Source organism: Camelus dromedarius, chromosome 1 (assembly GCF_036321535.1).
Source record: "Camelus dromedarius isolate mCamDro1 chromosome 1, mCamDro1.pat, whole genome shotgun sequence".
Lineage (NCBI taxonomy): Eukaryota > Metazoa > Chordata > Mammalia > Artiodactyla > Camelidae > Camelus > Camelus dromedarius.
The window spans coordinates 9,966,523-9,990,189 of record NC_087436.1 but is presented as its reverse complement, the minus strand read 5'-3'; the positions used below and the strand labels follow the sequence as shown (position 1 = coordinate 9,990,189).

Sequence of the window (23,667 nt, the reverse complement as noted above, 5' to 3'; positions counted from 1 at the left end):
ACTCTTGGTGGTCCAGTCTCCCTCCCATGCTTCCTGAAGCTTCGAGAAGGCAGGCTGTTTTATGTGACTGTGTCCCAGTGCATTTAGCACAGTGCCAAGTACTTAGCAGTTTTTTCTTTTTAATTTCTAAAATAATTGGTTGAATCAATAATGATCAAAATCCTTCCTTCTCGTTGATAATCATACTGACTTCCTGAAATCTTCTTGGACACCTCCTCCTCAGTTCGTCTTAACCAAGGCAGTATTTTCCCTTTTATTATGTTATTTTCTTTTCTAAATTAAGCAAAATGACACTTTGATTTTAGAAACTTACACGGTTAGTCTTGTAAGTCAGTCTTATATGTTCAATGTTAATATGAATTCAAATTGTAGCATTAAGAATGACTTTGAGTTAACTGAACATAGAAAAATAGTTCTAAAACCAACTTCTAATGTGTATGGGAAAATGAAATCATCTTTCCTTAACTAAAACCAGTAGTTTTAAAACTCCCTGGTATTTTCTGCTTTGGAGGACTAATGGGGAATTTTGTCTTTCTCTACTTAGGTGCTATGGAAACAAACCACTGCTGGAGAACAGCTTTAATACGCAGGTGATTTTTTGTCAGCACATTTTCTGAGATGTCACTTCTAGGAACCTCATTCAGCCGTGCAGGCTGATTCCTTAGCTCTTCATAAATAATGAGCTGAGTATCAAATTCTTCTCTTTTATCCCCAAACAGTGGGTGAACTAGTTGTAAAATCTCAGGTCGACAACAGATCCATTGGGATTCAAGAAGAGATAAATGTGCATGTTAAATACCAACAAATCATTGGGTTTTCTTAAACTCAAGAACAAAAACCAATTGCTGATTTAGTACATGAGCATGATTATAATGCAGCTTATATAAATTTAGAATAAAATGATAATAGCCAGAATTCATATACACTTAGCACGTGCGAGTACTATGTCAGGTGCTTAAGTACCTGTGAGGATGTGTGGCTGATGTGACCACTTCGCAGGAGAGGCAGTTGAAGCTCAAGGTGAAAAATCTGAGCCCCACCCAGAGTAACAGTGGGCAGGGACCAAACCAATCTCTGCCCAGTGCTGTGAAACTGATCAGTGTGCTGAACCTGTGATAGTTTTAGGAAATTATCTTTCTCTCGTTACAAGTTACATTAGGGAGTAACAATACCATTCACCTTCTAATTTTAGCTGCAGAAAGGAGTCTAGTGGAAAAGTTGACACACAACGGGGGTGATAATTATTCATACCCATAATTCCCTTCTCAGTTATGGGATTCCACTTAAAATAGAATTTGCTTATTCATATCACCTTTATTTCTGTACCATTAACTGCATATTCTTATCCCTTCCTCTAGTCCACAGATTTCCAAGGATACAGACATGCACATTAGACTACAACTTCAAAATCTGACTGCAGAATAATGTGTATTTTGACAATGCAAGTATTTCTCCACAAACAGTACAAGTGGTAGAAAGAGGCAAATTTAAGCTGGGGTTCCAGGGACAACTCTGGCCTCATTCAGTGAGTTTGTGGGCACTACCAAGTCTTTCCTCACAGCCAGGATTCCTTTTCTCAGCAATCAAGGCTTCTTCTGGAATGTAGTTTCTCAGTGAGACATGAAATCTTTCATAGTCTTTGTATGTTTTTCATCAACTTACTCCCATGGTCCATCAAACAACACGTTTGACTTAAGAGTCAGAACTCATGAAAATGAGAGCATAGAGCTTTCTAGGGCAAATTAATAGGATTTCCCAAATTTCTTTCGTTTAATGTTTCCTTTATTAATATATCTGTGTATGTGTGTGTGTGTGTACATATGCAACACATTGAATAGATATTAATATATATGTATATTTTTTAGAAAACTATAATTCTACAATTACATAATATATAATTATAATTATATATTATATAATTATATTACATAGCAATATTTTCATTGCTCCTTTATTTCTTGATTTCTAATAACAATTATCACCTAGATAGCATCTGAGATCAAACACAAATTCCTAATCATGGTGATTCAGGCACAGTTGCAGAACTGAGACATGATCTGTCCCATCCAAGGGCTCTCAGTGCAGATCTGCTTTCCTGTTCTCCAGGTCTCTATCTCCTCTGCCCTGGTTTATACAATTCCTAGTCTTTCTAGTCTTCCAGCCAATGCTTGAGTCATCTTCTAGGATCATTTTCCCAATAGGTATGATACAGGCAAAAATAAAGGGGTGAGAGGATGGCCGTGCCCCAGATCTCAGTGGAGTCCCTGGGACATGCCCTGCCAAGTGAGGGCCCTTGGCTTTGTGTAGGAAGGAATTAAAGAGTGAGTCATAGTTGAGTAAAGGTAGATTTCTTTCAGAGAGATGTACACTCCATAGACAGAGTGCAGGCCATCTCAGAAGGCAAGAGAAAGGCCAAGAGGTGTGGGGTTGGGTGTTTAGTTTAAAGTAAAAGTAGATACACACTCTATAGATGGAGTGTGGGCTGTCTCAGAAGGCAAGAGAGAAAGCAACCATGAGGTGTGGGGTTGTTAGTTTTTATGGGCTTGGTAACTACATATGCTAATGAGTAGGATGATTATCCCAACTACTTTGGAGAAGGGATGGGAATTCCCAGGAATTGGGCCACCACCCACTTTCTGACCTTTTATAGTTAGTCTTGGAACTGTCATGGCACCTGTGAGAGTATCATTTAACACACTAAGGCACCACAATGAGTGTAAAATGAAGCTCAAGGTCTACTAGAAGTCAAATCTCCTGCCATCTTGGGTCTCAAGGTCTACTGGGAGTTGACTTTTTCACCATCTTGATGCTAATTGCTGTGTCATTTCTTTAATGGCTGTGCCCTGCCACCTTCCTTCATGTCTCAGGTAGGTAAGATTGAAACTTGACTAATTTCTGCCAACCTTCCTCCTTGGAGCCTGAAGCATTACCCTACCTGGCCCCACACTCTAGCCCACAGGCTGGGGGACCATATCTGGATACTCTTAGAACAAGGACTGCTGCCTACCTGACTTCTAAATCTGGAATCCTGCCTGGGAGAGAAGACAAAGGACTATCTGTTAAAATTGCTGACCAAGGATGAACAGTATTTCATTAAGCCAAAAAACATACCAAAGCAAAGTTTATTGACGGAATTACCCAACTACCCCTTCACTTCTCAGCATTCCATTATCAGCTGTGCTTTTTGACATATTTTAAAAACAACAACAAGTCTATTTTATTACAGGACTACCTTCGTCAAAAGTAAAAGGTTGCCTAAGGTTTTGTTTGCTTTGGCGTCAGGAATGAAAATTGTGAGGGTCATTTGGATTTCTGGTGAATCTTTTCCTTTATTGTTTTATTGAGATATAATTGACATACCATAAAATCCACTTTTTAAAAGTGTTTTCCAGTGGCTTTCTGTATATTCATAGAGTTGTGCAATCAACATCACTCTATGATTCCAGAGATTTTCATCACTTCAAAAGGAAACCCCAAATTCTGACAAGTAAGGAGCTTGAAAGTTGTCACCTTGTCCTAACAAGTAAACAACAGAACAAAGTGAAAACCAACAACTCTCCTTAGATCCATCAGAGAAGTGAGGTCACTGAGCAAACTGCTGGCCCCAAACTGGAGACACAAGAAGATACAGAGAATCACAACCTGCTGGAGCAGAAACTTCCACTGGAATCAGGGCTGGGGCAGACGAACTTGAACTATAATTGCGAATCTGTGGAGGCTTAGAATGGACAAGTGTGAGGGTTAAAAGCTCCAAGGGCACCCAGTCATGGTGGGGGGCACACTTTGTGTCATTTACCTCCAGGAGCTCAACCACATTTTCACAGTGAACACTGGAGAAAAACTCTCTTGTGCTTCTGGCTGGAGGAAGGGGAAAGAAACCATTTAAAGCTATGCCAGAGCATCCTGTGCTTTATAACAAGATCTGCCCTTGAGGGGAATTATTTTATCATAGCTTAACCTGCTGAATTTTTATCAGCCTAACTGAGCTGGGGGGAAGGAAACACACAACTCCAGCCACCCCTTCTCTACAGAGAAGGAAAATATCAGCTCCAACCAAATGTAACCACCCTTTCCCACCTAAGGTGGGGAGAACAAATTGAGAAGCCCATGCTAAGTTCAGAGTTCAGAGGCTCAAAGACTGAGACCTGATCTTCTACTGGGGTAGAAGCATCCCCTCCCTCATACTTTGCCACATCACTAAATACCTGTTTACCACAGTCCCTTTTACCCATCATGTCCAGCTATCAAGAAGAAATTACAAGGCATACTCATAATCAAAAAACACAGTTTGAAGAGAGAGAGCGAGCAACAGAACCAGACTCAGACATGGCAGGAACGTTGTAATTCTCACACTGGCAATTCAAAGTAACTATGCTGAATATTCTAAGGACTCTAAAGAAAAAGCAGATGTCATGCAAGAATGGATGGACAATGTAAGCAGAGAGATGGAAATTATAAGAAAGAATATAAAAGAAAAGCTAGAGAGCAAAAACACTATAACAGAAAGGAAGAATGACTTTAAAGGGCTCATTGCTAGACTGGGCACAGCTGAGGAGAGCATTTCTGAGACGAGAATATATCAATAGAAATGTCCAGAATTAAAAAGCAAAGAGAAAAAAAGACTGAGAAAGAAAACAGAACAGAATATCCAGGAACTGTGGGACAACCAGAAAAGGTATAACCTATGTGTAATGGGAATACCAAACAGAGAATAAAAAGAGAAAGGAACAGAAGAAATATTTGAAGCAATAATGAGGGACAGTTTCCCCAAATTAATGTCAGGCACCAAACCACAGATCCAGGAAGCTCAAAGAACACCAAGGAGGATAAACACCAAGGAAACACACATAGAAAACTATGTCGAGGTACATCATATTCAAATTTAAAGAAGTTATTCAATGAGAAGAAAAATGTCACAGGTCATAAACTCAAGTCTACATAAGGAAAGGAAGAGCATCAGAGAAGGAATAAGTGAACATAACATTAAAACTTTTCTTTTTATCATTCTTAATTGAGCTAACAAACAACAGTTTGTTCAAAATAGTAATAGCAAAACACAATAGCAAAAATGTATATATTTACATAAACGTGCATAATTAAATACACGGCTGCAGTCATTTTACGTTTGTATGTAAATATACGTAATTGAATGTATATTGATAAAAGATGCTTATGCATAAACATATATATGTACATGCAGAATGAACGACAGCAATGTTACAAGGGGCAAGAGGGCGAAATTAGGGTTATTTCGTTATTACAGGGTACTTGTCCTACTTATGAAGTGGTATAGTGTTATTTGAGTGTGGACTTGGATTAGTTGTAAATGTATGCTACAAACTCTAGGGCAGTCATTTAAAAAAAGTCTTTAAAAAGTAGTATAATTAATGTGTTAAGAAAAGAGAGAAAATGGAGTCATATAAAATGCTCCCTCCATCAAAGCCATAAATGGCAATAAAAAAAAAAAAAAGTGGGAGAGTAAAACAGAAACAAAGAACAAGAGCAACAACTAGAAAACAGTAAAAAAAAAAAAAATATGGTGGATATTAATTATATTATAGTTACTTTAAATGCCAATGGTCTAAAAACACTCATTAAAGGAAAGAGATTGTCAGAACAGATCAAAAAAGAAAAAAGACTCAACTTTATGTTGCCTACAGGAAACCAATTTTAAATAGAAGATACATTTAGATTAAAAGCAAATGGATGTTTAGGAAAAAACAATTAAAACTGGGCAAGAGACTTAAATAGATATTTCTCCAAAGAGAAAATACCAATCACCAAAAATATACCAATAAACACATGAAGAAATGCTTAACATTACTAATCACAAGAGAAATGCAAATCAAATTTACAATAAAACCACCTCAGATCATTAGGATGGCAACTATAAGATAATAAAAATAATAATGTTTTGGCAAGCATGTGAAGAAATTGGAGCCCTTTTGCACTGATGGTGGGAATATAAACTGGTATAGCTGCTGTGGAAAACAATGTGATGGTTCCTAAAAAAATTAAAAATAAAATTACCATATGATCTAGTATTCCACTAGTGAGTATATACTCAAAAACATTGAAAGCAGGGTCTGAAAGAAATATTTGTACTCTTATGTTCATAGCAGCATTATTCACAATAGCTAAAACTTGGAAGCCACCCAAGTGTTTTATGACAGACAGATAAGCAAAATGTGGTATATACAGACAATGAATTATTATTCAGCCTTATAAAGGAAAGGGATTCTGACATATGCTACAACATGTATGAACTTTGAGGACATTATGCTAAGTGAAATAAACCAGTCATAAAAACACAAATACTATGTGATTCCACTTATATGAGCTACTTAGAGTAGTTAGTCAAAATCATAGAGAAAGAAAGGAGAGTGGTGGTTGCCTGGGCTGGAGGAGGAGACAATTGAAAATTACTGTTTAATTGGTATAGATTTTCAGTTTCACAAGATGAGGAGTGTTTTGCAGATGGTGGTGATGGTTTCATTGAACTGCACACATATAAGATGGTTAAGATAGTAAATTTTCTATTATGTCTATTTTATCACATAAAAAGCAAATCAAAAATTTGATAAATAAAATAAAAAGTGGCAAAAGGCAAGAGATGGAGAAATGTAACACATCATGCTAACACTAATAGAAATAAAGCAGTCTTAACTATATTAATTTCAGACAGAGAAGACATCAGAGCAAGGACAGTTATGAGGGCAAAGGAGGCATTACATAATAATAGAGGGGTTATTACATAATAATAATTATGTAATATGTATTATTACATAAACAATATCTCTAAGAAGATATATCAATTTTTAATGTGTACACACTTAACAAAATATGTGAAGCAAAAATGTATAGAACTACAAGGAGAAAGAAATAAATCCGTTATTATAGTTGGATACTTCAAGATTCTTCTATTAGGAATGGACAGAAACAGTAAGCAAAAAATCGGTAAGGACATAGGAGAATTCAACAGCACCATCAATCAACTGGATTAAATTGACACCTATTGCCTACTTGATCCAACAACAGCAGACTACACATTCTTTTCAAGCTCACATGGAACATTCACCATGATAGACCACATTCTGAGCCATGGAGGGAAAAAGAAACCTTAACAAATTTAAAGCAACAGAAATCATTCAATGTCTGCTCTGAGACCAAAACGGAATTCAGCTAGAAGTCAATAAAAGAAACATAGTTCAAAAATCCCCAAATACTTAGAGATTAAGCAACATAATGCCAAGTAACACACAAATTAAGGAAGAGAGGTATAAGAGTTCTTTACATATTCTGGGTACTAGTCCTTTATCAGGTTCATGCATTGCAAATATCTTCTCTCATTTTGTGAGCTGCCTTTCCTAACTTTATTTTATTATTATTTTTTAACATTTTTTATTGAGTTATAATCATTTTACAATGTTCTGTCTCCTAACTTTAAAATATAAGGAAAACTGATATAAGAAGCACTTGAATTATCATCAAAATCTTATTTCATTTTCACAATAATTTCTAAAGGGGAGAAAAAGTATAGAAGGTTGGAAGAGAGATAATATTTGAGAACCTGCTCTGTACTAGAAATTGGATATATGTTACCTCATTTGATCTTCAAGAAATATCTTCCAAGTAGCCTCTTTTACCCTCATTTCACACACAAGGAAACTGAGGCTCAGATTAAACAGCATTCTAAACTCACTTGAGCTAATAAAGGGCAAAGCAGAGATTTAATTGCATGTTTGATTCTGAGGCTCGTGCCAGTTCCAGTCTATCTGATTACCTTGTTCATTTTCTAAACGTGTCTACACTTGATCAGAATAAAATTATCCAGATGATTACTGTTTGCCCTTAATGAGAAAATTCTGTGCGATGCTTCAGCTTCTTCCAGTGAAAGCTTCAGCGTTTATGCTCATAAGCATTCACTGGGTAGGCACAACATACCCCCTCGAGACAAAACCACAGCTCTGCGGTCTCGTACTGAAGTCAGACTTTGCATTTACAACATCTACTCCGAAGTGAGAGAGAAGAGAAAGATGTGTTGATTAAAACTGTCTCTTGGGAATATTGCATTAACGTATGTATCTGATTCAGTCTTTTGCCAGATGCTTTTCTTTGTACATTATCTTGTGATATTACAAGTGAGTAAACCGATGCCCGTAAGACGTGGTAAGATTCAAACCTAGAGCCACGTGATTTCAACATCCATGGATTTTCTTCTATTCCTTTAAACCAGTGAACAATGGGAAAACACCATACAGCTGACTGATTTCGCCTGTGTTCCATGTAATCCACATGCCTGTTGTGAAGTGAGTGAAAGCAATGAAGCAAAATATTGTGCTTTTCCCAAAAGGCAAGAAAGAAAAAAAAGGTGTGACTAACTTGTTTTCCTTGGTTTTGTTTTTAATTTTAAGCTAAATTTTACTAGTTGTTGAGGCTCCTACTTCTTTATTTATGTATGACGCGTGCACGTATAATGTACGTATGTGTATATATATATGTATTCATCTTGAGTCTTGGTGTTTTATGGCTTTTTAAAAAATTAATGAAACAAGTGAGTGTTCATATCACTTTCTCTAGCTCCACCTGTTTTGGTTTGCTGCTGATTTCCTTTTGGAAGACTCTTTTGGAGACTACTTGATCTATCTTACTAATGCATTCCCGCTAGGCAGTATCAAATAGACTTTAATAATAATAATAGCTGTCAGATATAAAGCCCTTATCTCTTGGGTGCTTACCGTAAGTTATCTCTAAGTCACATGTCACGTTTGTGTCACTGTTCTCATTAAGGCCCACAGAGGTTCTATGACTTAATCAAAGCCACGTGGTAGCAAGTGGTAAATCCCAATGCAGGCATGTCCCGCTCCGAAGCCCATCAACTCTGTTCTATAACACAACACCCAGCCCTTTATGGGCATTGAGTTTACCAAAGGCCTAACCAATGGCAGGGGACAACCATAGAAGTAAGGCTCAGACAAGAGTTCCAGGTCACCTGCCACTGCCATCATCCCTGCAACAAGCACTGCCTGTTACAGGCACAGTGTGTTCATAATTAGGCATAAAATTATATCAAAATCTTACAGTGTTGAATTGTTGTATTAGCACCAAAGCAACTTAAATTTTGTAGACACATGGGATGTAGGTAAAATGTAACCTTTGCTTTCAAGGGGTGATTTTAATTGAAGGAAAAGACAGGCAATGCTTGCTGTACGCCAATCTCTGATGCACCACAAAAGTTAGGGTTAAGGTTATGGTTAAGGTTAGAATTAAGTTTAGGGTTAAAGTTAGGGTTAAGGTTAAGATTAGGGTTAGGGTTAAGGGCAAGTTTAGAGTTAGGGTTAGGGTTAAGGTTAGGTTCAGCACTCTCATTTGAAAAATGAGATTAGATTAACTAATATCTAATATAGATATAAGTTCCAATATTATGTGATTCCTTTAAGTAAATCTAGGAATGAGTTAATAAAATATGAGAGCTGTTCTGGGACTATTTACAATAAAGTACTCTGCCTGTAACAGGTCCTGTAAGAGGAAGTCTCCTGAAAAATAAAGAGAGGCATGGTTTAGCCAAGTAAGACAGAAGCCTGTGCCGTGTGACAGCCGAGCAGAGAAGATGCAGAGACTGAGGTAGACTCGGGGAGAGTGTGGAGGCGCTGATGAGGGGAATGCACTTGATTTCCAAAATGGACAATATTTTTAAAGGTCACAGAAATGATATTTTGCAACTGAGAACAGAACAATATTTAGAAGTTGTATTTGGGTGTGAATGAAGTTGCAGAGAGGAAAGCCAATTGACCAAACTGACACAAGACACAGATGGGATGTGATGTGGGCTGTGCTAAGAATAGGGTCTCAGAGGCCAGGAGCTGTGGTCAGGGTCAGGGATAGAGAGAAAACTGGCAGTCAGTAATATTTAAAGGACTACGGTGGCCTATCTTTCCGATCAAAGTTTTGAAATTTGAAGACATTCCATTAGTACTAATGCAACGCGATGACAAACAATAATAACATGGCAATAAAACCACCTCACTCTGAATGGAGGAAAGGGGCTGTGGACAAAGAAATCCTTCATCATCAGGTGACTAGTAACAGAAGTTGTTCCGTGAAGGCTATACATGGATAGCCTTCACGAAAGCAATGGCTGCCAAGGGAGCCCTCAGTGCCTCACAGCAAGCTCTCAATGAGATGGTGTCATCATCTTGCAAAGGAGCCAAGTGCAGCTCACGGAGATTACAGACCATCCCTCCAAAGCCCCAGATCACAGTTAGTAATTCCCAGAAGGTGAGTTTGATCCAACCTCTGGGTGACTCCAGAGCATGTCTGTGTGAACCCTGTATGGCTCCCTGGCCCACTCACAGCCAAATGGAAATTTTAAAAATTACATACTTGGCTTTCAGCTTAAGCAGCTTCATACAACTGGTCTTTTTTTTTTTTTTTTCAGTCTCAAGATACTATGGTTAGCCTATATTTATTTTATTTTTTAAATGTTTGATTTTGGAGGGGGAGGTAATTAGATTTATTTATTATTTTTTTAATGGAGGTACTGGGGATTGAACCCAGGACGTCATGTATGTTAATCACACACTCTACCCCTGAGCTATGTGCTCCTTCTCACTCCCTGCCCCGTTAGCCTATATTTAATACTAAATAAGAACACAAGGCAGGGGGTGTGGGGCATAGCTCAGTGATATAATGCATGCTTAGCATGCATGAGGTCCTGGATTCAATCCTTAGTACCTCCAGCAACCAAAGAGGAAAAAAAAAATATTTAAAAAAAAGAGCACAAGGCAAGTTTTTTTAAAAAGTGCAATTTTTTACAAGGAAATACCATTTTCCTGTTTAAATACTTCTTCAGGGAAAATTGCACCTGAATATATTTAAGTAAATTATTATTAAACATTTTGAATAAAATTAAAATTTTAAATTAAATAGCCATGATTAATATTCTAAATACCTCAGCATTACTAGAGTGTATTAGAAAAAAAGTCAGCCAAATAAGAAAAACCGGGGGAAAATAAAGTAAGCTAAAAATGCTAGGAACTGTGTATTAGGTTTCATTTCAGTCTTATTTAAACATTTTCCTTTTGAAGAAATCACACACGTGGCACTTTGAAAATATTTCAATTGCTCCTGGTTTTGAAGTCATCCTAACACTTCTTTTACTTATTTTTCATGCTTTCTATAGTTTGGACATAATATTCCCTTCCCAGCCAGCTCTGCCTGAACCAACACTACAGTAGTCTTGGCCGGAGAGTAGGTAAGGAAAGAACAGCAGACTCTAAAGTTAAGAATTTATATCCAACTTTTTAGTTGAGTATCCTCACCTCACCATCAGTGTATCTGGGAAGTGGATAAATGGATCTCATCAGCAAGAGGTAATAGCAGTGCCGCTCCATTCAACTAACATTTAATGCATAACCCAAGCGGTCCAAGTTCTGTGGAAGATGCTGGTAGTAAAAAAAGACTTACTCTTGACAAGCATTGTGTTCAATGGGACAGAAATGCATCGTTTTAACATGGAGCAGATGGAGTGTAACGTCCACCTGCCCACCCTCAAGGTGTGTAGTCACAGTTTTCTGGGAGCCACTTCACTCAGAACTGAGGGAAGCTTCCTGAAGACACCTGAAGCAAGCCTTGACAGTGATAAGAGCCTTAGCGGCATGAGGTCCACTATGAGAAGACAAGCAAAATTATAGAGAATCGTCATCTGGCCAGGTCATAGAGCATACAATAGGATTATTGGAACGTTTCTGCTTTTTTTTCCCTTTGCCTAGGTTATACATAATTTATGCATTTGAAACAAAAGTTATCTTTAAGCATGTAATAAGAACAAGAGATGCTTCAGCTGAGAAAGGAGCTGACATTAATCAAAGACAAATGGAAACAAAGTGTCAGCTGATGTTCATAGCTCTGGAGAAATAACAAACATATCCAAGGGTCCTACTTCTTTTTAATGCGTTTGGTTCCAAGTTCAGTCGTTTATGGGATGTTTCTTCCTTGGAGTCCTCTGTCGTCACATGAGCAGGACGAGGGCGGTGGTGGAGACTCAGGAGTTTGTTAAATACTTTGAGGCGGATTGAGGAAGACGTGGTGTTATTGTGGCTACCCATGGTGTAAGTTACAAATTCAAGGGTGGGACGTAGATGTGATACCCAAGTGCACGTTCACTGGCTTTAAGCAGAGATTCCTTTTTATTCAAACCGTCAGTTTGGGGAACAGAAGCTGGTTTCCGAGGCAGGTGAAGAGGTTCCCTTGGGAGTGTCTGTGGAAGGCAGCTATTATTACTTCTAATAATCCTGACTCTACTGACACAAGTATTTCATTCTAGTTTGCCATGCAAGTCTCTTTGGCTGCCAAATAATAACCAAATAAACTAAGTGGAGATCCAGTGAGCATAGCCCCGAAAGTGAGTTGCAGTAGGGATACCTCGTTGTATGATTGACTCCATATTAGGGCTCAAGAAATATCACAGCCTACTCCTCTCCCTGCTGTTACATTACCTGACAAATGGCCATTTGCACAAGAAGATGGTGCCTCAGAAGGAGCACAAGAGGTCACTTCCAGTGTTGCTTAAAGCCTGGCACTAAATCCAATAAAGTCTGCCTTCATTCTTGTCCTTAGTGAATCCACCACTGCTTGTTCCCTAGCACTTCCTTGACCTAATAACTTTTAAGATGAAAATACTTCGTATTTAAATAATGTTTTGCAGCTCATAAACCACTTCTATGCAGTTTGCTTTATTTAGATACTGCTGACAACCCTTCGTACTAGACAATTATTTGGGAAACCATGATTGAAAGAGGAAGAGAAGTAAGAGGTATTTATGCCTACTGGCCTTTAAAAAACCCCTCTGGGTTTCAGAGGGACACCTGTCCCCATTTTATAGTTGAAAAAACTAGAAGTTTAAGTAACATTGAAGGTCATAAAGCTAGTAATTGGTAGATCTGGAACTTGAAATCAATTTTTTGACTCTTTGGAGTAGTTATCAACATGAGTGATGATCAGAGTCACATATTTTTAATTTTAAATTCACATTTCTCATCTATATCCCAGATTTCCTTGGGACTAAGGAAGCAGACGTGAACTTTGAAAGCTTTTGCAATTTTTTCTGATGTGATATCCTGGTTAAGACCCACTGCTTCCTCATGTGCTTCTTTATTATAAATTATCTTCTCAAACTAGACTTAGATCATCAAGAATCATTCACCATCTTTTAAAAATGATTCTTGATTTAACTACATTTAAACATCTTGCAAGGATTCTGATCATCAACTTGACCATTAATAATTATGAAACTTGACTAAGAGATATCCAGTTTTTTACTAGCCTGTAATACCCTCAGTATGTTTTTTTTTTAAACTTTTATTTTCTATTGAAGTTAGTTTACAATGTTACAGGTGTATAGTGAAGGGATTCAATTATACATCTATTCTTTTTTCAGACTCTTTTCCATGATAGGTCATTACAAGCTATCGAATATAATTCCCTGTGCTATACTCAGTATGTTTTTGTATTATAATTACTTAAAACATCTTAAGCACATACAAAGTTGTAGCAGTGAAGACAATATTGGTGCAGAAATAGACAAAACACAGACAAAAGCACCAATGGAATAAAAGGGAAAATCTAAAAACAGGGATCCACATTGAATTAAATGAGTATATATTTGGGTACGTAAAATGAGCACCAAATTCATGATCATTATTATTGTTGTTGTAGTTGGCAAGAGTTTTTCTACAGAATAGTGAGCGATGTATGGTCTTTCAACATAGTTATGAGGCAATCCAGGAAGAAGTTAGTAAGAAGCTACAAAGCTTCAGTTCTATCATGATTTAAGTGTGTGGATCTAATGTCTAACATGATGACTACATTTGATAACAGTGTAGTGAATAACTGAAAATTGCTAAGAAAGTAAGACTTAAATGTTCTGACAAGAAAAAAGAAGAAATATTCGAGGTGATGAATGTGTTAATTCTCTGGGGGAGTCCTTTCACAATGTATGCATGTATTAAATCATCACATTGTGCACTTTAAATATCTTTCAACTTTATTTGTCAATTATATGTCAATAAAGCTGGGGAAAACAACAAAGTCCTTGAATCTAGATTTTATAAAAACTATTGTTAAGAAGAAGGAAATACTCTGAGAAAAATGGGCAAAATATTTGAACTTCACAAAAATAGGAGATTGTTGCTTAACATCTAAGAGGGGTTCGGTGTCATTAGTGGTCAGGAAAAGGTGAATTAAAACTACAATAAAATACCATTATACACCCATAAGTTTGACCAAATGGTAATAGTATGAGGTCTGCTGGCAGGGGTGTTAATAAGACCAACTTTGGAAAACAACCTGGGACTAGCTAGTAAAGTTGAAAGAATGCACATTTTCTCATCCTACAGTTTGAACCCTAAGCTAGAACTTGTGAAGTTTCTTGTCCATGTGGGACAGAAGACATTAAATGTGAAAAATGTCTGTAGCATCATTGCCCTTAATTATCCCAAACTGGAAACAATCCAAATGTCCAATTAGAATGGATAATCATAATATTGTCATAGATTAGACTATTTTCTAGCAACAAAACAAAATAAATTCTGTCTCCATTCCAAACCTTCCACAGATAATATTGAATAAATGAAACTAGACAAAAAATATAATACATTTTGTATGATTCCACTCATAAGAATTTTTTTTAAAAACCCACAAAGCTAAACTATATTTTTTGGGATTCACATGTATTTGGGAAAACCACAGAGAAAGTGTTACTATAAAATCAAGGCGATGGTTCTCTCCAGCAGGAGAGGAAAGGAGTGGAATCTGGAAGAGGCACCCACACAGTGAGGTGGAGGAATTCTTGGTGAGCAGAGTATTTTATTTCTCATTCTGGGTGTTGGCTTTGCAATTTTTCATTATGCTCTTCCATTACGCTTCAGATGTGCAATTACCCTGTATGTGTATTCTAGTTTACACTTTTGAAAAGACTTTAAAAAGACTGCTTAGGCAGGAAAACCTGATATAAATACCCTCAAATTTGAGTATCATAAGAATTTGGGGTTAGGAAATGGTAAGGAGAAATCCATTGTGGGTTTACTGGGGAAACGGTACACATACGTGTAATCGTTAGAACCCGTCCACTGGGCTACCAGTGTGTCGTCCTGTGGTAGGGAGTGGTTGGTGATTCTCGACCTGCTTTTTCAGCTCAAATAAAATTTTCAGACAATGATCTCTAGCCTTCAGAGAATGACAGTACAGCTGTGCTGCTGGGGAACGCAGCCGTGAAGCCCCCACAGGTACGGCATGGGGACTGAGATTTTAATTAATCAGCATGTTTATTTTGCTGGCAGTAATCCTCCCACCACTTCCCGCATCCAGAGTCTAATTTTACTATTTCTGTGGAGAACAATATTATCTTCCCCCCAAGACCTCTCCTTTCTTTTCTTGCTGTCTCGGGTCATTAGGAAAGGGTTGTTACCTTTCACAAGAATCTGACAAAAAAAAAAAAAAAAAAAAAAAGATAAACCAATGGATTCTTATTAAAAATACAAAAAAGAAAACGAGATGCAGCATGGCAACAGATTTGGCCATAAAACCAGGAACACGCTCTGTCAAGACTAAAACATATTTACACATTAAATGAGAGAATTACGAACGAGCGCACAGAAAACAGAGCTATCCCAACAGTGTAAATGGAAACCAGCCCTTATCTCATTTCACACAGAATCCTTCATCCTCCCATCCAGGGAAATAGAGAAGAACGCCATTACAAATAGAAGTGCTCTTCCCAGCACCTCTGGGTCTCTCCTTCTTGCCCAGAGACGTGTTCCCTTTTGAATTCTGATTAATGGGTCATGGTCCCGACAAACCAAACAGAAGATGATGGCTTCTCTGAAATGAGAGTGGTTTTGAGCTTTTCAACCCCGTGTCTCAGCCAACACTCATTTGTCACTTGACATCTGTCAAGTGACTGATATGTATTATTTCCCTTAATCCTCATGCAATTTCATGAAATCGGGAACAGCGTGCCCCCCACTCCACCGAGGAGGTAACTGAGCTTACAGAAATTGAGAATTTTGCACACAGCACACCAGTGCTCAAGGAAGCGAGAAGTTAATCCCGGGAGCCTGATTCCAGGGGCTCCAATTTAAAGATGCTCACTAGACCAGTGTCCTTAAGAACAGCCTCCTTAACAGCCTGGAGAAATGATGGCAGATTTCAGAAGCACAATATTTACTCCATAGAGAAATGATATCCGTGGAGAGCCTAGCACATGTGATAAAGAATCAGAAACATTTCTAGGAGCCTGCATCACTGGAAAGACTTTCATTTATTTGTAAAGCCATCAAACCTTCCTGTTGTCTTGTCTGTGACCCGCCTCCCCACCCCCCCACCTGTGTTCCCCTGTCCCTCGGTCATACTTCTCACATTATACTGTCATTGGTTTATCTTTTCCTCCTCTCTACTAGATGTTGAGGACAATTAAAGCCAGGAACTTCTAATTCACCTGTCCTCACTGCCTCACGCAGGATCTGGAATACAGCAGACATGATAAACATTTCTGGAACCATGGACTAAGAAATAATATAGCCCTTGTGTTTATTAAATGCTCCTGTGTCTTCGGTACTGTCAGACATCATTTGTGTGCATTATCTTTTATTCCTCACAGAATTTAATGGGGTGAAATACTCGTATTAGTCTTATCTTTAAGCATGTAACATTAGGCTTAGGTTTTAACCACAGATGACTTGCTCAGGGTCATATCAATAGTCATGGTGAAACCAGAATCCAAACTCAGGGCTGTCTGATTCTGGAAACTTCCCTCTCAAACTCTGCACTGCCCTGTTCTCATGCCTTAAAATGAGTGACCTTTATTAGAAAAAGTTAGTCATGTTAAGTCTCTTTTGACTTGTTGACCATCTTCACTGTGTAGGTTAGTATGTATAAATATGCCTCTTGAAATAGCTTTAATTTCCTGGATGGATGATTCTTTAAGTGTTAGACCCTTCAACCTCATTGGGACCCTCCCCCATAACTGGATGTGCAGAGAAATTAGTGATACTTCTTCTTTCTGGAGGGTAAAGACGGAAGGGCTGAGCGATGAACATCCCTGCCAACTGCCTGCATGTTAGATACCAAGATAGAGAAGCAGTGGTGACAGAAAACACAAGTTATTCTGAAATGCAGTCACTTCATTTTTAATAGTTCTTTTTTCTTTTTTTACTGAAGTATGGTCAGTTTATAATGTTGTGTAAATTTCTGGTGTACAGCATAATGTTTCAGTCATACATATACATACATATATTCATTTTCAGATTATTTTTTATTGTAAGTTACCACAAGATATTGAATATAGTTCCCCATGCTATATAGAAGAAACTTGTTTGTTTACTTTATATATAGTAGTTAGTACCTGCAAATCTCAAACTCCCAATTTATTCCTTTCCACCCCCTTCCCCACCCTGTAACCATAAGTTTGTTTTCTATGTCTGTGAGTCTGTTTCTGTTTTGTAAATAAGCTTATTTGTGTCCTTTGTTTAGATTCCACATATGGGTGATATCATATGGTATTTTTCTTTCTCTTTCTGGCTTACTTCACCTAGAATGACATTTCCCAGGGCCATCTATGTTGCTGGAAATGACATTCTTTTATTCTTTTTTATGCTGGAAATGACATTCTTTTATTCTTTTTTTCTGAGTAGTATTCCATTGTATAAAATTACCACAACTTCTTTATCCAGTCATCTGTCAATGGACATTCGGGTTGTTTCCATGTCTTGGCTATTGTAGATAGTGCTGCTACGAATACTGGGTGCAGGTGTCTTTTTGAATTAAAGTTCCCTCTGGATACATGCCCAGGAGTGGGATTGCTGGATCATATGGTAAGTCTATTCTTAGTTTTTTGAGGAATCTCCATACCTTTTTCCATAATGGCTACACCAAACTACATTCCCACCAACAGTGAAGGAGGGTTCCCTTTTCTCTATGCCCTCTCCAGCTTTTATCATTCATGGACTTTTGAATGATGGCCATTCTGACTCGTGTGAGGTGACACCTCACATTTTTAATAGCTCTGATTGTCCTCAAACACAACCTCTGCTTATTTAAGGAAACCGAGCATGATGCAAAGAATACTCTCCTTTGAGAAAAGAACAAAATCATTCCTGTTAACCATTTGGAACATGATACGAACGTTGTGGGTTGGCTCCATCTAACCTTGGACATTTTTATTAAAGTTAACTTTTTTCTATATCATATACTCTAGATTTTTTTTTTAAGGAGAAATTTCAGGAGCCTTACCAGAGCTGTGTGAACAATTTCACACTTCAAGCAAGAGCTTGGGGAAAACATCAAACCATGTATTTAAAATAGATACCAAGAGAGAAACCAGTTGTTCTGGAATTTTTTCAAAATTTGGTCACAATAATGTGGAATTTTGAGAAATATAAAACAGTCTTCTCTAAAGTGATAACACTCAGAAGGGCAAGGGGAACGCTCACCGAGAATTGCGCATCCTTAGCATTTTAGGGATTCTAGGGTGAAATCACTCCTGCAGATAACACCAGTGAAATTGTGATTTTGTCAAACTATTGCACAGGACTTAGCAAGGGCTGCTGTTGTTTTGCTTTGCACTCTCCTGTCGACTTCCCATTCAAACAATAACAGCAAGAAAACAAAAGAGAATTAAGGACAGTCCTTCACGAGGAAGGATTGAATTAGGAAGGCAAAAATTAAACCACTTCCTCTGGGAGCTGGTGAATTACCTACAATCGGGGATACTGAAGCCGAGAGCTGACCACCACTGGTCAGGATATGGAGGACTAGGTCATAGTTACCCAAGGTCTTTTCTCGCACTTGGAAGTCTGTGATTCTCTTGTTCATTTGTGCTCCAGGCTTCTACCCTCCTGTCATGACATTCTTCTATACTCCCTTGACTTCACCTTTTTTTGTTGCTGTTGTTAATTGAAGGATAGTCAGTTTACAATGTTGTGTCAGTTTCTGGTGCACAGCATCATGTCTCAGTCATACATATACATACATTTATTCCTTTTCAGATTCTTTTTCATTATGGATTACTACAAGATATGGGGGTTGTAACTCAGTAGTAGAGCACATGCTTAGCATCCATGAGATCCTGGGTTCAATCCCTAGTATCTCCGTTAAAAAATACATAGGTACGTTGAGAGTTTGAGATTTGCAGGTACCAACTACTATATATAAAATAGATAAACGACAAGTTTCTCCTGTAGAGCACAGAGAACTCTATTCAACATCTTGTAGCAACTTATAATGAAAAAGAATATGAAAAGGAATATATGTGTGTATATGTATGACTGAAACTTGATGCTGTACACCAGAAATTGACACAACTTTGTAAACTGACTATACTTCAATTAAAAATAAAATAACATAAAAAATAAATACATAAATAAATTAAAAAACCTAATTAACTTCCCCTTCAAAAATAAAATCAGAGTATATTAAAAAAAGACATGAAGATGAACATTGTCTTGACTTCATCTTTTAAGAGCAGGATCTACTCTCAGAACTTTGACTCCTGCCCGGCCAGAAATCACACCACTGGATCCAGGAGCAGCTCTGTGCAGGAGGAAGTTTGCAGTGGGGCAGAGGGTGAAACCATCTCCATGCTTGTCCAGAGTAAGCCCACCCTGGTTCTCCCGCTATCTCAACTGACCTCTCTATTCCTGGACACAGCTGGTGAAATTGGGTTGGAATTCCAACCAAGGGCTGGCCCCAAATCTTACGTTCTTATTGCATCAACATATCAATCATTATCCTAGCTTTTGGCAACTGAGTCTGGAATTTCAGTTTGTTACTGCTCATGTCCTGGTCCTGCTCACAGCCTGGAATGGGTGAAGGTCGAGGCCATGGCCAAGTCAGACTGTCATAGTGGAAAAGATTCTCTGGTCCATCATCCAAGCTACTGTTGATGCATCAAGAGTGTCAACTGTATCCTTTTAAAGAAATGAAAGTATGTTTCTGCTGATAATATTCTACAGGGGGAGAGGCTGGCTATGGAACTGAATTTGCATGCACTGCCTGACTTGGAGAAATCACAGAATCATTGAATTACACAGACAAAGTCAGTGTCTTGGAGGTCCCTGAATTTACAACTTACACTTTAGAGATGGAGAAAGGGAGGCTTTGCCAAGTCCAAGGTGATGCTACCGTCGGGTCTGGTGCTGCAGTCTGCCCTTCCTGCAACGTGGTCCTTCATGCCAGGCTATGGAGGGGGCTGAGGGTCAGTAACCGTCTCCGTGTGTCAACAGGAACTCAGGCACTGCCTTTCGCACTGGATTTAAAGACCAATAATAACAATAAAATGACTTGTCACAAGAGCAGGGGGTATGGAGGAAAGGACCCCAAACAATCCTAGAGCAGTTAAGATCACAGAGCTGCTAGAGGCAAAGAAAATTGTAAATTGTGAGTATACAGAATTTGAAATACCTGATCTGACCTCAGAAACATTCTCAAGGACTAACTCTACCATTTAGAAATGTTTCAGTGGACCTCACAAATACTTCTCTTTCCAGCAACTTTACCTAAAAAAAAAAAAGGATAAAATCTGGCTGTTAGACAAATGAGGGTATCATTTAGCTAATGCTGAAAATACCTTAAGCAGTACTAAATTCAGCAAAAGGGCATGAAGCCAGCCCATTATTCAAACACAGACGTTAGCCTGTTAAAATTTCAGCCCAAAGTGAAAATCTCAGCCAACAGCATAGGTGGAAACGCATCTTAATTATGAAGAATTGAAGGCATCCTTTTCTAAGGGGTAAGACAAACTTTTATGACATAGAACTATACACACATTCTGCCAATGTCTGGTTCCTAATTTTGAAATAGGGTCATAATTATATAAGATGTAACCACTGGAGAAAACTTGGTAAAAGGCAACTTCTATGAATCTGTAGTTGTTTCCAAATAAAAAGTTAAAAAAAAACAAAACTCCACTAACTCTTGAGGTAGTTAACTAATGAAAAATAACGCACACTCATTACACATCATTTCATGACCCGTTAATATCATGATCAATTGTTATAATGTTACTGTGAGGTGGGTCTTTTGCTTCTGCTGTTACACGCTTCTTCTTTAGCACTCTCAGGAATCCCGTGTAGACTCTCTTTCATTATCAGCCTCACAAGCAAGTGAGTTAAATAAAGGTCAAATATATTTTTTTCCTTTTTTGTACCGTTTAGGTACCTAAACCTCCACACTGGTTCATCTCTTACTTGGCCTGATAGTATTCATTTGAAACACATGAATTTGTTCATTTAAAGATTACAGATAGTTGGTGGAATAATTTTCTTTCTTTTTTTTTCCAGTTTTAATGTAGAATTATTACAGTTCGACTGCACATACACATTATATTGCATGTAAATACATACATGCAGTATAGTGCACATCTTTTGTTTTCATGTATGGACTAGTTATTGTTTCTAAGAACAGATTAGATCTTTAGCTTTGTAAACTTACATACTTATCAAAGGAATAAAGCCAACTACAAAATAAGAATCAACAGAATGCGGTAATCCAATCATAAAGGACAGTCACACGTGCTTACACTTATTCAAGAAATCAAAATAATAATTAGTTCATTTGTGTCCTGTAGAATCATTTTCAATGCTGTATAGTGTAGGTAGAATTTTTGTCTTATTTGAGAAGGCAAGAACCTTGTTGTAAGACATTTTTAATTTTATTGACTTTAGCCTGAATGGGTCATGATTCTTAAGTCAAACCCATAATGTTCATTTATTTAAGGATATAATATGTGCCTCTTGTGGAATATTGGCATTGGCAAAGACCGCAAAAATCCTCCAATCACCCACTGTACTTTACAGATGATAACTCTGGCTTCAGAAGATTAAATGATTTGCTCACTAAGGGCACCAGTTACAAGTGAAAAACCTGAAAAACCTGGAGCATCTTTATCACTGTAAACAATTTGTAGCCAGATTTGTTTGCCTGAGTTTGAAACTCACCTCCACCTCCTCATCACTGTGTGACTTTGGGCAAGTGACTTACTCTCCTTGTGCCTCAGTTTCTCTGTGTGTAACATGGGGCAACTAATTGTACAGTTGTTCAGATTTTTCGGAGGTGGTTTGGTACTTTTAATTCTAAATATGCTAGATTTTGGCTGAGATGAGTTTATATGTGTAACTCTTGATAGTCTTGATTTCATCAGAATTTCTTTTATGGGTCTTTTCTATTTTAAGAGCCATTATTTATTATATAACATATTATTAATTTAAAATTGAATATGTAGGTAAATAGCAAGGTCCTACTGTAAGCACAGGGAACTATATTCAGTGTATTGTGATAGCCTGCCATGGAAAAGAATATGAAAGGGAATGTGTGTGTGTGTGTATACACACACACACATATGCTGAATATATATTCAGTTATATATACATATATATATAACTGAATCATTCAGCAGTACACCAGAAACTAACACAACACGATAAGCCAATTATAGTTCAATTAAAAATATATATATATTGTGGGGGATGGGATAGCTCAGTGGTAGAGTGCATGCCTGGCATGCATGAGGTTCTGGGTTCAATCCCCAGTATCTCCATTAAAAATATAAATAAACCTAATTACCTCCCCCTCAAAAAATTTTAAAAAATATAAATAACATTAATAACAAAAACCCGACATTGATGATGTGTACTGCACGATTCATTGCTGTAGCAGACACTGCCATTTCTGTATCTACATCCGCACTTCATCCAGACTCCTGGTCGGGAAGACTCTGGCCAACATTCTGCTTTTCTCTGCTGAGGTCCGGTGGACCTGCTGGTCCTCTCATAAACAATCTTCCCCGGGTTTTGGGGAGGGGGGAGTTTGTAGCTTTTTGTCAGCATTTGGGTCTTCTCCAGAACTTCCAACCTCAAGGTTCTTGCCCACCCAGAGGGGAAGGGCAGGCCCGGGACCCAGCAGGACCTGGGCAGGGCTCTCACCCGCCAGCTGCTACTTTTTTCAGGTTTTGAGCTCGGAGACCAACTGGAGTAGCGAGCAGTCAGCAGAGTCATCTTTAAGCCACAATCCTCTTAGAGTCTCCTAGTGACTTGTGAAGAAGTCGGGAGTGGAGTGATTAAGTCCTCAAATCCATTTTCTCTCCAGAAGACTGGAATTAATCACCAGTCCCCTGAGGGCTTAGAAAGCATCCCTGTAGATCTTTCTTGCAGCCTTGGTTGTACAGGAGTCTTGCTGCCAGTGTCCAGGTAGTTTTCAGCGAGAAATGTTCCACATGTAGATGTATTTTTGATGTGTTCGTAATGGGAGGAAAGTTCCTCCTACTCCGGCATCTTGATCCAAGTTTCCGACACTGACTGTCTTAAAATGAGAGAAATAATATACATATATATAACTGTACTATAAATAAATACAAACCAAATCCCGTATGAAAGACATAAACTAAATGCCATGAGAATGTAGACAGAGTATGGAAAGATATGAGGGCAACATTAAAGACTGTCTGATGTTTGAATTGAACCTTAAGTTTGATTGGCAGAGATGGAAAGGAAGACATTAAAAAGCAAAAAAATAACTTTAAAAGTCAAAGCACAGTATGAGAAATGAGAAAATTCTATTAGCTTTATTCACGAAATAAAGTAGGTAGGACAGGACAATTCACAGGGAGATAACGTA

At 37.9% G+C, this 23,667-nt stretch overlaps 1 non-coding gene across 1 annotated transcript; it reads left to right on the top strand.

The window, feature by feature from the left end:
* Positions 1–22,522: 22,522 nt before the first annotated feature.
* TRNAA-GGC (transfer RNA alanine (anticodon GGC)) lies at positions 22,523–22,591 on the top strand. The gene has a single exon. It is a non-coding gene; the product is annotated as a tRNA-Ala (tRNA).
* Positions 22,592–23,667: the final 1,076 nt, after the last annotated feature.